General features: G+C 40.4%; 1 protein-coding gene and 1 pseudogene across 3 annotated transcripts in view; both read left to right on the top strand.

Annotated features, from left to right (window-relative positions):
* Positions 1-1002: 1002 nt before the first annotated feature.
* LOC106007230 lies at positions 1003-1367 on the top strand (annotated as a pseudogene).
* An 11825-nt stretch (positions 1368-13192) lies between these two features.
* HORMAD2 (HORMA domain containing 2) overlaps positions 13193-14494 on the top strand; it is a 95132-nt gene continuing 93830 nt past the window's right edge. Inside the window, exon 1 of one of the 3 annotated variants that reach the window (XM_013063481.2) lies at positions 13193-13793. The gene's annotated coding sequence lies outside the window, so the exon portion shown is untranslated. The remainder of the gene's footprint in view (positions 13794-14494) is intronic. The other 2 variants (XM_013063480.2, XM_004766456.3) reach the window with 2 other exon arrangements.

A 14494-nucleotide genomic window follows, 5' to 3' on the forward strand; every position in this document is an offset into this window, starting at 1 on the left:
ATAAATTCAAAGTGCTGAAAGGGAAAAACATGCAGTCAAGAATACTCTATCCACCAAGGCTATCATTCAGAATAGGAGTTAAAGAGCTTCCCAGACAAACAGAAATTAAAGGAGTTCATGACCATTAAACCAGCTCTGTAAGAAATATTAAAGGGGATGCTATCAGTGGAAAGACCAAAAATAAAGTATGAAGGTAGGAAAAAGAAAGCAATAAAAAGAAATATTTTTTTCCTTTTTCTTAAAGATTTTATTTATTTATTTATTCATTCATTCATTAAAGATTTTATTTGAGGGAGACACAGCATGAGAACGGGGAGGGTCAGAGGGAGAAGCAGACTCTCCACCGAACAGGGAACCCAATGAGGAACTCGATCTTGGGCCTCCAGGATCATAACCCGAGTCAAAGGCAGTCACTTAACCAACTCAGCCACCCAGGCACCCCAAAGATTTTATTTGAGAAAGAGAGAGAGCAAGTACAAGTGCACAAGCAGGAGGAAGGGCAGAGGGAGAGAGTCAAACAGACACCTTGCAGAGCAGGGAGCCCGAACTGGGGCTCCATCCCTGGACCCCAGGATTATGACCTGAGCCAAAGACAGACACTTAACAGACTGCGTCACCCAGGTGCCCCTAAAAAGAAATATTCCTGTAAAAACAATCACTCGAGGAACTCACAAAATAAAAGGTTGTAGAATAGGACACTATTTATCTAAAATGTGAGGAGGACAGGAGTGAAGAATAGATTCAAACTTAACTATCAATTTAATATAGACTGCTAAATATAGAAGATATATACAAAAACTAATGGTAACCACAAATCAAAAACCACTAAAAATATGCAAAGAATAAAGAGAAAGAAATCCAAATATATGACTAAAGAAAACCAGGAAACGATGAAAGGAAAAATACATGAGAGAATCAGAGAAAATCTTTAGAAACAGCCACAAAACAAGAAATAAAATAGCAATAATATCTATCTATCAATAACTACTTTTAATATTGGGAGCCTAAGTCCTGTTATTATAGGAGGATTCTTCAGTCACTATGTCAACTGGCATAGTTGTTTTCCTTTCTTCATATGATGAAGATCAGGGATCTAAACTTATCCAAAAAACCAGAGGCACCGCATGTTCCCGCTGGAATGGCGGGGTTTGCAGCAATTAATTGTTGCAAATGGATTATATAAACTGAAGAGCAGGGGAAATACTAAAATGTCTGTTCACCTGATCCACATGTCTGTGGCAGCCCAAGGCTTTGTTGTGGGAGCAATGACTCTCAGTATGGGCTATTGCACTCATAAGGAATTCTGGGCAAAGCCTAACCTTAGAATAAGAGAAGCTCTCTTGGTTTTGTTGGTGGTGCTGCTTTAATTAGGCATCTCATATTGAGTTTATATGTTTATGTTGAAAATAAATCATTTGAATGGGTCACACAATTAACACCGTAATTTAAGTATCGGCCTCCTTTCTTGCAAGCTTGTTCTGCCAAATTACTAGTGACCAGGTAATTAGCTAGGTCATTCAGGAGAGTTAAATTAGCACATGTCAGTTTAAAATGTAGTTGCTAGTGGTAAAATATGCTCCTTCTTAAACTCTTCTGATAAAATCATTTATAAAGTGGACAATTTGCCAATCCTGAAGTACTTCGAGTTGCTGCAGAATATCACTGCTGCAGATATCACATGCTTTTGATGTTATGTAGGAATCCCGTTTAACTGTGTTCCGCCTGTTCTGCAGACTGATTGAGTACTTCAGTTTTAAGGGCCGGTTGGCCCTTAACCCTTTCAGAACAGAGGATGGAATATAACATTATAAGCTTCCCCACAACCAAAAATGCATATATTTAAACCAAACCTAAAAAGCCGATAACAGCTGCTTAGAAGTAGTATTTATTTCAGAATCATACTTGTAAATATGAGAATAACTTAACTGTGGATCCCAGTTTAGCTTTTTTTGTAATTGCAGAGTTATATTTATGCTGCTATTGTAGTTGAATAATTTTTAAATGTTATCTTGAAAAAAATATATATTTTAAGTACAAATGCAAAGGTTAAATGAAAAGTAATTTTTTAAATGCAAAAAAAAATTACTTTCAATGTAAATGGACAAAATGCTCCAATCAAAAGACACACAGTAACAATAGATTAAAAAAAAAAAAAAGAAAAGAAAAATAAGACCCATCTATATGCTGCCTACAAGAGACTCACTGTAGACCTTAAGACACCTGCAGATTGAAAGTGAGAGGAATGGAGAAACTTCTGTCATACAAATGGATGTCAAAAGAAAGCTGGAGTAGCAATACTTATACTGGACAGAACAGACTTTAGAATGAAGCCAAAAAGACAAAGAAGGGCACTGTATCATAAGGGATCAACCCAACAAGAAGAAAGAACAAGACATGCACCCAACATGGGAGCATCCAAATACATAACACTGTTAATAACACACAGAAAGGATAATAATACAATAACAGTAGAGAACTTTCACACTCCACACACAACAACAGACAGATCAACTAAACAGAAAATCAGGGGTGACTTCGGCTCAGATCGTGATCCTAGGGTCCTGCAATCGAGTCCCACATCAGTCTTCCCCTGCTCTCTGGAGAGCCTGCTTCTCCCTCTCCCTCTGCTGCTCCCCTTGCTTATGCTCTCTCTCTGTCAAATGAATAAATAAAATCTTAAAAAAAAATCAACAAGAAAACAATGGCTTTGAATGACACAGTGGGCCAGATAGATTTAACAGATATATTCAGAACATTCCATCCTAACAGCAGAATACACATTCAAGTGCACACAAAACATTCTTCAGAATAGATCACATATTAGACCACAAAACAGATCCCAACAAGTTAAAAAACATGTAAGTCATACCATGCACCTTTTCTGACCAAACACTATGAAACTAGAAGTCAACCACAAGAAAAAAATCTAGAAGGACCACAAATACATGGAGGTTAAATAGCAAGCTACTAGACAACTAATGAGTCATCCAGGAAATAAAAGAAGAAATAAAAAGTACATGGAAACAACTGAAAATGAAAACACAATAATTTAAAACCTTAAAACAGCATATACCACAGAAATACAATTATTATATAATATTATGAAAAACTACATGCCAACAAATTGGACAACCTAGAATAAATAGGTAAGTTCCTAGAAATATATAAACTACCAAAATTGAAACAGGAACAAATAGAAAATTTGAACAGACTGCTTGCCAGCAAAGAAACTGAATCCATAATCAAAAAACTCCCAAGAAGGGGCGCCTGGGTGGCTCAGTGGGTTAAAGCCTCTGCCTTCAGCTCAGGTCATGATCCCAGGGTCCTGGGATCGAGGGCCACATTGGGCTCTCTGCTCCACAGGGAGCCTGCTTCCCCCTCTCTCTCTGCCTGCCTATCTGCCTACTTGTGATCTCTGTCAAACAAATAAATAAAAATCTTTAAAACAAAACAAAAAACTCCCAAGAAACAAAAGTGCAGGACCAGATGGTTTGCAGGTGAATTCTACCAAACATTTAAATGAGAGTTAAGGGGCGCCTGGGTGGGGCTCAGTGGGTTAAAGTCTCTGCCTTCAGATCAGGTCATGATCCCAGGGTTCTGGGATCAAGCCCCGCATTGGGCTCTCTACTCAGCAGAGAGCCTGCTTCCTCCTCTCTCTGCCTGCCTCTCTGCCTACTTGTGATCTCTGTCTGTCAAATAAATAAAATCTTTAAAAAAAATAATAAAATAAAATAAGTAAATAAGAGTTAATACCTACTCTTCTCAAATTATTCCAAAAAGTAGAAAAGGAAGGAAAATTTCCAAATTCCTTCTATGAGGCAAGCATTACCCTGATACCAAACCAGGTAAACAGACCACAAAAAAGAGCTACAGGCCAGTATGTCTGATGGACATAGATGCAAAAGTCCTCAACAAAATACTAGCAAACCAAATCCAACAATACATTTTAAAAAATCATTAAAAAAAATTTCACCACAATCAAATGGGATTTATTCCTAGATTGCAAGGGTGGTTCAATATCTGCAAACCAATCAATGTGATACATCACATCAATAAGAAAGGATAAGAACCATATGATATTTCAATAGATGCAGAAAAAGCATTTTACAAAGTACAGGAGTCATTCATGATAAAAATCCTCACCAAAGTAGGTTTAGAAGGAACATACCTTAACATAATAAAGGCCATCTATGAAAAGCATACAACTAACACTATTTTCGAGAGCCTTCCCTCTCAACACATTTATTCATCATAGTACTGAAAATCCATAGTACTGAAAACCACAGCAATCAGACAACAAAAGCATCCAAATCAGTAAGAAAGAAGTAAAACTTTGACCATTTGTACATGACATATCATACACAGAAAACACAAATGACTCCACCAAAAAGCTGCTAGAACTGATACACAAATCCAGTAAAGTCACAAGAAATAAAATCAATATATAGAAACCGGTCACATTTCTATACACCAATAATGAAGTACAGAAGGAGAAATTAAGGAACCACTCCCATTAACAACTACATTAAATGTAGTTAAGATAGCTAGGAATAAATGGAACCAAAGAGGTAAAAGACCTGTACTCTGAAAACTATAAAACACTGATGAAAGAGATTGAAGATGACATAAAGAAAGGAGAGACATTCCACCCTGATGGATTGGAAGAACAAATATGTTTAAGTGTCTACCCAAAGCAATCTACATATTTAATGAAATCTCTATCAAAATACCAAGAGCATTTTTCACAAAACTAGAACAAATAATCCCAAAGTTTGTATGGAACCAAAAAAGACCCCAAAGAGCCAAAGCAATCTTTAAAAAGAAAAGATGAAGGTATCACAATTCTAGACTTCAAGTTATATTACAAAACTGTAATAATCAAAATAGTATGGTACTTGCACAAAAATAGACAAGTAGATCACTGGAACAGAACAGAAAATCCAGAAATAAACCCTCAATTTGGCTAATTAATCTTCAACAAAGCAGGAAAGAATATCCAATGGAAAAAAGACGGTCTCTTCAACAAATATTAGGAAAACTGGACAGTCACATGCAAAAGAATGAAACTGAACCACTTCTTACACCAAACACAAAAGTGAATTCAAAAACGGATTAAAGACTTAAATGTAAGACCAAAACCATAAAATCCTAGAATTTCTGTGACATCTGCCATAGCAACTTTTTTCCTAGATAGGCCCCACAAAGGAAGGGAAACAAAAGTACAAATAAACTACTGGGATTACATCAAAATATAAAGCTTCTGCCCAGTAAAGGAAACAATCAACAAAACTAAAAGGCAACCTACAGGGCAGCCTTGATTTTGGCTCTGGTCATGATCTCAGGGTGGTGAGATCAAGCCTCCAGTGGGCTCCCCACTCAGCAGGGAATCTGCTTGAGTTTCTCTCCTCTCCCTCTGCCCCTCCCTCTGCTTGTGTGCGCTCTCTCTAAAATAAATTTAAAATTAAAAAAAAAAAAGGCAATCTATGGAATGGGAGAAGATATTTGCAAATGACATATCTGATAAAGGGCTAGAATAAAAAATATATAAAGAACTAAAACTCAACATGCAAAAAAGAAAAATCCAATTTAAAAATGGGCAGAAGTTGGGACGCCTGGGTGGCTCAGTTGGTTAAGCAGCTGCCTTCGGCTCACGTCATGATCCCAGCGTCCTGGGATCGAGTCCCACATCGGGCTCCTTGCTCCGCAGGGAGCCTGCTTCTCCCTCTGACTCTGCCTTCCACTCTGTCTGCCTGTGCTCGCTCTCACTCTCTCTCTCTTACAAATAAATAAATAAATAATCTTAAAAAAAAAAAATGGGCAGAAGACATGAACACATTTCGCCAAAGAAGACACCCAGATGGCCAACAAACACCTGAAAAGATATTCACCATAATTTACCCTAGTGGGGGTTGCCTGGCTGGCTCAGTCAGTAAAGCCTCTGTTTCTGGCTGATCTTAGGATCCTGGGCTCAAGTCCCATGCTGGGCTCCCTGCTCAGTGGGAGACTGCTTGCCCCTTTCCTTCTGGCCGTCCCCCTACTCGTGCATGCTCTCTCTCTCTCTCAAATAAATAAATAGAATCTTTAAAAATAGTAATAAACTTATCATCAAGGAAATGCAAATCAAAACTACAATGACACAGCACCTGTCAGAATGGATAAAATCAACACAAGAAACAACAGGTGTTGGCAAGGATATGGAGAAAAGGGAACCCTCTTGCACTCTTAGTGGGAATGCAATCTGGTGCAGCCACTGTGGAAACATTATGGAGGTTCCTCAAAAAGTTAAAAATAGAACTACACCATGATCTAGCAATCGCCATATGGAATATTTACCCAAAGAATACAAAAAACACTAATTCAAAGGCATACATGCACTCCTTATGTTTTTTGCCGCATTATTTACAAACTATGGAAGCAGCTCCAATATCCATCGATAGATGAATAGATAAGGAAGATGTGGTAATATATATACCAGCCATTAAAAAAGAATGAAATCTTGCCATTTGCAAAAACATGGATGAAGCTAGAGAGTATAATGCTAAGTGAAATAAGGTGGTTAGAACGAGACAAATACCACATGATTTCACTCATATGTGGAATCTAAAAAAAGAAACAAATGAGCAAAGGGGAGGGTAGACAGAGACAAACCAAGAAGCCAACTCTTAACTATAGAGTTTACTGATGATTACCAGAGGGGAGGCGGATGGGACATGGGTGACACAGGTGATGGGGATTAAGGAGTGCACTTGTTGTGATGAGCACCAGGTAATTAAAATAAAAACTTTTTTTTTTTAAGATCTTATTTATTTGAGAGAAAGCCAGGGCATGAGGGTGTAAGGGGCAGAGGGAAAGCAAGCAGACTCCCTGCTGAACAAGGAGCCTGATGTGAGACTTGATCTGAGGACCCTGGGATTATGACCTGAGCTGAAGGCAGACCCTTACCTGAGCTACACAGGTGCCTGTAAATTAAAACTTAAAAAAAATTTTAACTCTTTTCTCCACATCCTCATTAACACTTGTCTTTTTGCTAACAGCCATTCTGACCCATGTGAGGTGATATCTCATTATGATTTTGATTTGCATTTCCTTGATGATTGGAGATGCTGAGCATCTTTTCATGTGTCTCATGACCACCTGTATATTTTCTTTGGAAAATGTATATTCAGGAGGATTATCCTTAATAGCCAAAAAGTGGAAGCAAGCGAAATGTCCATCAACTTATGAAGAGATATACAAAATGTGGTATATACATGCAATGGAACATTATTTAGCCATAAAAAGAAATGAAGTCCTGATACACTGATACATGCTATAACATGAGTAACATACTTTAAATTTTACACCAAATGAAAGAAGCCAGACACAAAAAAGCTATATATGGTGGGATTCCCCCTATGTGAAATATCCAGAATAGTCAAATCTATAGAGGCAAAAAGTAGATTAATTGTTGACAGGGGATAGGGGAGGAAGAAATGGGGAGTGACTGCTAAAGCATGGGGTTTCTTTTTGGGGTGATAACAATGCTCTGGAATTAGCAGTGATGATTACATCACTTTCTAACTACTAAAAACCACTTATTTGTACACTTTAAAGTGGTGAATTTTGTTTATATGTAAATAAAAGGTACATTTAAGAATGAGGATGTTTTTCTGTATGTATACTAGAATAAAAAGCTAACAAAAAAAGACACTGATTTCAAATTACGATAAATGGAAAAATAATACTAACAGAAAGAGAAATTTGCAATGCATCTTTTCAAAGATCAACCCCATTATGTATAATTTGAACATACCCAGTACATCACTGGGATTATCTGGGATTCTTCTAACAACATATATGCATTCATTCGATGTGTGTTTATTGAGCATGTCATATGTATAGGCACTCTTCAACAAAGGGGGAGAGATGTCCACAGATTATTGATAAGGTCATATTTTGAACTCTTTCAATGCAACTTAATATAGTAAATCTTTCTGTGGTGTGTACTGACGTGACCAAAGTTAATGTAGCCCCTGGCACATTTGAGAATACAGCTTTCACAGGAATCTGGCTTTCTGGGACAGTTTTCTTAGGTGTAAGTCACAGTAAATCTCTAAATGATGTCTCCTTGAAATTCTTTCTCCCTCCCATTTTTAAAAGCTATGTAGGCAGTCTTCCTGTAATACCTTACTCACTTTCCAGTTGTTAAACTTTTTTCTTGGCAGAAAGGAATTGCTTTTTGTTTGTTTAATGAGGAGAGATGTTAGAAAAGCCTGCCCTGGGGGCACCTGGTTGGCTCAGTCAATGAAGCTTGTGACTCTTGAAGTCAGGAATTTGAGTTCCACCTTGGGTATAGTGATTACTTAAAAAATAAATAAGTAAAAAATAAGTAAATAAAGGGGCAATTACTTACAAAAAGAAAAGAAAAAAGGTTTGCCTTAGATGTCTTATACTTGTATTCCATTTTCTCTAAGGTCATTAAGTATTCTGAATCTTGAATTAAGGACCTTCTCAACCAGAGGTCATTAATACTTAAACAATTATCATTGAGTTAGTATAAACTAAGAGAAGAAAAAAGGCTCCCATAGGGCTGAGGCTACACTATGCTCTCACAGGAGTGCTAAACAATGTTTTTGGTAACTGTCATTTTCCAAACATCAAAATGTGTAGAAAGTAAAGGGGTTCAAAATATAGGCTATCAATACTGCGGTAAATTTTGAAAGTCACCTCGACTCAGATCTCGGTGCGGATGTAGCAAGTAAAAATCATGTAAAGCCAGTTTAAAATCTATTTCATTTGAAACCTTTTCTATTAAATGATAAACATTAGGAGGCATAAAATAATTTTACATGTCACCAAAACCTCATAGTCAGCAGAAAAGAAAACCAAGTAGCCAAATGAGCATTTCTATAATGTTTCAGAATTATTACCTTCCTTGACATCGTGTCTTAGTCAGGGCACTCAAGCAGGCAGCAGCTTGTCACTTATAGCCCCTGTCATTTCCTATTCAGTTCATTAAACCCTAGGTTTTCCCCAGAAACATACAACCCACAAGGAGATTCTTCTGCCAGTTAGAAAAGATCAATTCAAAAGATGCAGAAATCAATATGCAACTCTGAATGGGCATGAAGGCCATAACAAATTGCCACCTACACACGGAATTATATTTTGTAGATTGACTGTGTGGGCAGAAGCAGCAGTAGCTTATGTTAAGATCTTATAGTTGGGCTTATTTTATATTGACAGGCTTATTTCATACTGACTGGCTTCTCGTTGGCTGAGAAAGAATGGATCACGTTCAAAAGCTAAAGCCAAGTTGGCAATCCTTTCTTTTTGTCTTTCTCTCTAAAAATTACCCTAAACAGGGGCGCCTGAGTGGCTCAGTCTCTTGAGCACCTATTTACCGGTTTCAGCTAGGGTCATGAGGGTCTCAGGGTCTTGAGATCAAGTCCTGCCTGGGGCTCTGTGCTCAGCAGGGAGTCTGCTAGAGATTCTCTCTCTCTCCCTCTCCCCTTCAGCCACTCCCTCGACCCCTCCACCCTCAGGGTGCAAGCGCACACACTCTCAGATAAATAAATCTTTCTAAAAAATTAATTCAAAAATAAAAAAATAATTCCCCTAAATAAGTTAGGCAACATCACCAGTTTATACATGGAGGCCTGATTCAAAACTTCAGTTCTTTAAGTCATTTTGCCTCTCTTCTCAGTGATAATTAAAATTCTAGGACTCCAGAGTCACATTCATAAACACATTTATAAATACCACTGACCCCCCCCCCAAACATACCACATGACTAGTATATGCCCCAGTGGAGACTAGAATAAAATAACACCCTACTGTGGAAATGAGGGCTGGCACTCTCCTTTTAACCAAGAATAAGGCATTTGGGATAGCTAAGACAACATTTAGCTTTCAAAAGCATGCTGCTACCAGGAATGGAAAGAAAGGATCTTACACCTCCTTTTCTTTCCTAAATCTAAAGCGGTGGGCAAAATGTCTGCATTTACTGGTCTGAAACTGTCAAACCATTGCCAAAGAATGAGCAAAGCAAATTACATACACATGCTCAACTCCTAAAATGCTACCTCCTTTGTGAAGCTGTCTCGATTCATTATTTAGCATGCATAGCTTTCTTCTTTACATCCTGTCTTATAATTTATACTTCCACTGATATTTGTATTAATATTTTCTCAATGAGTAATGTGTTTACAGGTATCTTCTCTTACTAAACTGTAAACTTCCACAGCTCAGAGACCATATTATCATCTCTCTGGTTCCCAAAATGCGAAGCAGAGTGATTTATAATGGCAGGTGCAAAATAAATGCTTGATATAAATGCTTGAATAAATATGGTGGTGTTATGATTGGAAGTTACGATTTAAGAGTTCTAATAAAAGTTGAAAGTAAATAGGGTAAAGAAAGCACCCGTCTTTTCTCTGTATTTGGTATCATGATTGTGTACACTGAAGAGGGATATGCATCTAAAGATTTCCTCTTGAAAATACATTTTATATTCAATCTATTTTTTTTATTTTTTATAAACATATATTTTTATCCCCAGAGGTACAGGTCTGTGAATCGCCATGTTTACACACTTCACAGCACTCACCAGAGCACATACCCTCCCCAATGTCCATAACCCCACCCCCACTTCTCCCAACTCCCCTCCCCCCAGCAACCCTCAGTTTGTTTTGTGAGATTAAGAGTCACTTATGGTTTGTCTCAATCTGTCTGTTTTTGACAACCTTCAAGTAAACTATCTTTAGGAGAAGACTTTCAAGCTTACACTGAACTTCATCAGGAAATTTCCAATCAGTCAGAAAAATAGTATCTACTTCCTATGACGAAGAGTGCTATTAGATGCCTCAGAAAAAAAACTGCAAAATCCTAACAGCTGAGAGCATGACACCACAAGACTCTACCAACCAGGCACTGCCTATATAAACTGATCAAGAAGAGAAAAAGACGAAACCCTGAATTTAACTGAGAAGGAAATTGGTCTTTAGTTCTCAAAAAACAAGGGCTTAACTAGGGACTGATTAATGAGCAGTAACAACTGTTTCAGGTACACAGAGTAAGAAGCAGCACATGTGTCTAAAGAGAGAAAGGCAATGAAAATCATCTCAACTAAAAATTCTCCTCCCCCGGGCACCTGGGTGGCTCAGTGGGTTAAGCCGCTGCCTTCGGCTCAGGTCATGATCTCAGGGTCCTAGAATCGAGTCCCGCATCGGGCACTCTGCTCAGCAGGGAGCCTGCTTCCTCCTCTCTCTCTCTCTCTGCCTGCCTCTATGCCTACTTGTGATCTATCTCTGTCAAATAAATAAATAAAATCTTAAAAAAAAAATTCTCTTCCCCACTGTTTTAATTTGTTTTACATGTTCTCTTACTATTGGATACAGGGTTTGGCCAAACTTTAACAACTGGTTATTTGGAAATTTCTACACAATGATCAATTTCTCCCACAATGTGCATTTTTTCCTTCCAAAACAAACAAGATACTTTGACAGGGACAATCTCCAGGCTCTTATTGAAAGGTACAAGAGAAAATGAGTAATTGAATATCATACCATACTTTTGAGTTCATTAGGCCATTATCACCTGGGGTAGATTTAATCAAAAGATGAAGAGTACAAGCTCAAAAGCTTTTTAGTTGACAAGAAGCAAGTCTTTGGCTTGGGATTTTTGTGTTTCAGTTGTAAGTCAGCTTCACAGAAAAGTAATCAGAAACTAGATTGGCCAGAGATTAGAAAAAAGCCTTGAAATGAAAGGTGTAAGACCATGGGTCCTACTTGTGATTTGGTCTTGGTATTAGCAAGTGTAGGGACTTTGCACAAACTACTTAAAACTCTGATCTGTAAAGTAAGGGACTAGACTAGTAATTCCTAAAGCCCCCTGTGGCACTCTCCATTTTTCATTGTCTAATATTGTTCCTTAAGTCATAGACTGGTTCTTTCAACTATATGAATACCTTCAATGAACATAATAAAGGACAGTTTCTGCCCTGAAGGAGGGGATAAGTCAGTGAGAAAAGTGAAGACTGGACTCATAGCTTCTTGGTGCTCATTCATCCATTCAAGTTCTAAACAAAGGTCACAGGAGTGAGGAATGAGAATGAATAGGAGCAGGAATGAGAATGACAAGGAGCAGAAGAAACTCCACCTAAGCTCTTAGAAGGGAGAAAGGAATTCACTTTTTCAGTCTACCAATGCTGATTGAGTGATCCCTCTGTATCAGGCACTGAAGATCCTAGAGTGACCCAGACAGATCAGGCCTCTATTAAAGCTTATTTGCATTCTTAGTGGTGAAGAAAAACAGATTAGCAAATAAATGAAATCCAGATTGTGATAAATTTTAGGAAGGAAAACAACAGTAATAAGAGAGGGTCGGGTGGGATGAACTATCATTAGCATAGGGGTGAGGAGGAAGGCTCTTTGGAGACAGGAAGCTGAGATGGGAACAAGGACAACCAGCATGGAAGGAAGTGGTTAAATACTGACTCCAAAAGGGCTGGAGCAGACAGACCATCTGCCAGGCTGGAGCTTAAACAGCAATTACTTCTGGAAAGTTTAGGATTTAAAGCAGTCATTCTCAACCAAGGGCGATTTTGCCCCTCAGGGGATACCTGACTGCGTCTGGAGACATTTTTGGGTTGTCACAATGTGGCAGGGAGAGTACCTGAGAAAACCTTAACTAAAGAACCATTACAGCCCAAGTTATGGTTTTCATCATTCTGTTATTAACTCATGTTTTTACCAACTTGGGTCTTTTTTCCTTTACTGCAGAAACAAAGTAAAAACAGGTTTCAAGTGGGCCCATGCTTCAGCCACTCTCTAAGGAAATCCCACCGCAGAGGTTCAAGGGACTCCGCGAACCTCTGAAAAGGTACACAAGGTAGTGACTATGTCCCCGAATGCGCGGGAAACGATCTGAAGAGACCCACCACCCAACTGCTCACGGGGGTCACCCCTGCGCGGAAGGGGCTGGATTAGGCGCAGTGGAAGGGGAGAACAAAGTCAGGTTTCAAAGTCATGTTCAAGATAATGCAAACTGGGGTCCATGCTACGGAAGAAGTGGAGATGCCTCAAGAATTAAAACCTCTGCCCCAAGACTTCTAGCTCCCGCTGCTGGCTTCCGCATTAACACCCGTTCCCCAAGGCTCTAGACGCTTCTTCCCCGACGCCGCCCTGCGCTGGTCTCAGACCTCTCTGCCCCACCCCCTCGCCCCGGTCCGGGTCCCAGTTCCAGGCTCTCTCACCTGGCCCCGCCCGCGTCGACCGTAGGCCCCTCTAGGCCCGCAAGGGCCTCCCCGCCACCGCCTCACCTGCGTGGTCAATCGTCTCCCCAAGCTGTCCTCGACGTACCGGTTTGCCCAGGCAGAGCGGCCGGGAGCGGAAGGCCTCGCCAGGGTCTGTGGGTGGCGTCACGAGCCCCGCGCGGGTCCCTCAGGCCCGGGAGCGCGGGGCCAGCCCTCGGAAGGGCGAGAAAGGCGGCAGCAGAGACGCTGCGCCGGCGACCCGAGGGCATGCGGCCGGGAAACCGGGGCGAAGGAAGCCGGGCGCGGAGGACGCTGACGCTGAGGGAGCCGGGCCCTTGAGGGGTCCGTTAGCGGCCGCTCGCCCCTTTTTGCATATTCATGAAGTCAAACGGGGCGGACCGCCCAGGAGGCTGGCAGCGGAGCTTTCATGAATTATTCATGAGTAAGCGTCTCATCCCGCCCAAAAAGACCTCGTTGACTATTCATGAGCCCGAGAGGGTTTGGGCTGGAAAAGGCCGTTGAGTAGCCACCCTTCTGAGAGAGGCGTCGACGAGCTGAGGTGAGGGCTGTCCAGACGCTAGGGCTCGGGAGAAAGAGGGCGCTTGAGCGTCCTCAGTTTCTAGGCTTAGGTTAATTTTTTTTCTTTCCTTTTCCTTTTCCTTGCGACTTTAAGTTTGATGTGAAAGTATTTCGCTGAAGCCCGAAGTACTCTGAGGAGAAACGGGAAGGTGGGGGCTGAGGAAAAAGACAAAGGGAAGCTTCTAGATAGCACCCCACCCCCTCCTTCAATTCCCGCCCTCAGCTCTCGACTTTGAAAAATTTCACATGTAACGGGGTTGGGGGGGAGATAGGGGGGAAGAGCGGAGAGAATAGTAGTGGGAACACCCGCATTCCCGCTATCAAGGTAGCTGTTGTATTCAGATTTGGGTGGGAAGGAGTGAGTCTTGGTGAGCAAGCAACAGCGGTAATTAGCGGCCAAGCAGTGGGTTAGGCCAACGATGTCTGTGTATTGCTGGAGGTCGGGAGTGGAGCTTTGGGGTGATCTTGGCTAGGTCACGTTTTCTCCAGCCACGGATTTGTTCTGCCAAATCAATGCCTGGCGCAGACCCAAGAGGTGACAGAGCTGGGGATAGGTCCCCACGGAATGGCCTCTGCTCCGTTGCTACCTTTTCCAGGACGTGCCATTTAATCTCCATGGACTTTAGTTCCCCAAACAGTACAGGGGGAGAAAATGTCTTGAAATGCAAGATCAGCCAATCA

The sequence above is a fragment of the Mustela putorius genome, unplaced genomic scaffold (genome assembly GCF_011764305.1).
Source record: "Mustela putorius furo isolate JIRA1106 unplaced genomic scaffold, ASM1176430v1.1 tig00000081_pilon_pilon_pilon, whole genome shotgun sequence".
NCBI classification, from domain to species: domain Eukaryota; kingdom Metazoa; phylum Chordata; class Mammalia; order Carnivora; family Mustelidae; genus Mustela; species Mustela putorius.